This window comes from Psittacula echo (assembly GCF_963264785.1).
Source record: "Psittacula echo genome assembly, chromosome: 15".
Taxonomy (NCBI): Eukaryota; Metazoa; Chordata; class Aves; order Psittaciformes; family Psittacidae; genus Psittacula; species Psittacula echo.
In genome coordinates, this window is record NC_137751.1 from 4,707,697 (window position 1) to 4,709,781 (window position 2,085).

General features: G+C 59.0%; 1 pseudogene across 1 annotated transcript; it reads left to right on the forward strand.

The window, feature by feature from the left end:
- The first annotated feature begins 1,440 nt into the window (after positions 1–1,440).
- LOC308227539 (claudin-4 pseudogene) lies at positions 1,441–2,085 on the forward strand (annotated as a pseudogene). Its single transcript has one exon. The product of its transcript is annotated as a claudin-4 pseudogene (transcript).

The window sequence follows — 2,085 nt, forward strand, 5'->3', positions numbered from 1 at the left end:
TCCATCAGGATGCCAAGGGATGGAAGGTTCTGGGGAAGGAGTGGTGCTGCAATAAAGAAGGAGACGTGGGAGAAACTGAAGCTGGGATCAGAGAAAGGAAGGTGAAACCTGCCATGTGTGCCACAGGGTGTGCCAGGCTCGGCCGATACCCCACTGCTGCTTGGGGCTCATAAAAACTCCGCTGGCTGCAGCCGCCAAGTGCTGGCACGAGCACCCATGGGCGCAGGGTGCACTTTGCCCCATGGCAGCACTGGGCTCTGCTCCATGTGGGACTGAATGGGGATTTGGGCTGAGCCAGGGTCCACGGTGCCTGTGTGTGACTGTGCTGGAGCTATTGTTGTGTCCAATGTATCCCCCCTTCCTGTACCGGCCACCCCTCTTACAGGGGTGATGTGTGCATGACCCTGGGCTCCGCAGCCTCTTGCTGGGGCTCTTGGTGCTGCTCCCGGTATGAAGGATTCAGGTATCGCTGAAAGTGCTGAGCACCACAGCCAGGCTCAGAGGCAGGCCTGACCTCTGACCCATTTCCAGCGCCCCAGAGAGGAAATCCCAGGTCCAAAGGGTGCTGCAGCGTGGCTGCCAAGGGCAAAGCAAAACCTGCCCCTGACCAGGGAGGAGACAGTGTTGCAGTGAGGGCAGGGGCTGCCTGTGGCCCCCAGCCTGATGCTCATACAACCACAGACTGGTTTGGGTTGGAAGGGACCTTAAGGCTCATCCAGTTCCAATCCCTGCCATGGGCAGCGACATCTTCAGCTTGCTCCAAGCCCCTGTGTCCAACCTGGCCTTGAATACTCCCAGGGATGGGGCAGCCACAGCTTCTCTGGGCACCCTGTGCCAGCGCCTCAGCACCCTCACAGGGAAGAACTTCTTCATAATGTCTATTTTTATGTAATGTACCATGTCCTTGTCATGGCCAAGAAGGCTGAAGCACCAGCGGTGGAGCAGGGCAGGGGCTGGGCATAGCAGGATGTGGGGTGGGAGCACGCCAGGATGGACACAGTGAGCCCATCATTCCGCTCCTCGGAAGCCATCCCCTCCCTGACACTGGCCATGCACTTGTCCTGGAGGGGATGGGTCAATGGCAAAGGACTGTCCTGAGCTGTGGGGATATTGTATGGGCTCCATGACACATGGGGGCTCCTGCATCTGGGCCTCCTCAGGACCTGAGTGCTTACTGCCACAGGTGTCCCCAGACTGACCTGCAGCGACATCCCATGGTGTCCTCATGCCTTCCTGCAGCAATTCCCCATGCCATGGTGTCCCCAGGCAGGTCAACATGACCTGCCATCAATCCCCCATGCCACACATGTTCCCACGCTGGTCTTCAGCTGTTCCCATGCAGATGGGTACAGGATGCACCCAGCAGGACACCCCCACTCTTTGGGAAGCCCCTGACTGTGGCCATGCGGGTGACAGCTGTGACTGTCCACACAGGTGCTGATGGCAACGGTGACAATGCAGTTGGTTGGGCTGATGCTGGCTGTGCTGGGTTGGCTCGGCTCCATCCTTGCTTGCGCACTGCCCATGTGGAAGGTGACGGCCTTCATCGGCTCCAACATCGTGGTGGCCCAGGTCTTCTGGGAAGGGCTGTGGATGAACTGCGTGTACGAAAGCACGGGGCAGTTGCAGTGCAAGGGCTACGACTCCCTCCTGGAGCTCACCTCCGACCTGCAAGTGGCTCGCGCCTTGGTGGTCACCTCCATCTTTGTGGCCTTCTTCGCCTTCCTTACCTCCATCTCGGGAGCAGACTGCACCCGCTGTGTGGATGACAAGAGCACCAAGACCAAGATCTCTGTGGTGGCAGGCGCCACCTTTGTTCTGGCCAGCATCCTGCTCCTCATCCCTGTCTGCTGGTCTGCCAACAGCATCGTCAGCAACTTCTATAACCCCATGGTGCCCAAGGCCCTCAAGAGAGAGTTGGGAGCTGCCCTCTACATTGGCTGGGCTTCCAGTGCCCTGCAGCTCTTTGGTGGGGGCATCCTGTGCTGTGCAGGACCCCTGTCCCAGCAGGACCCCTACCAGAAGAAGTACAGAGCCGTGAAAACCTGCACCCCCATGGGCTATGCCATGAAAGACTATGTGTGA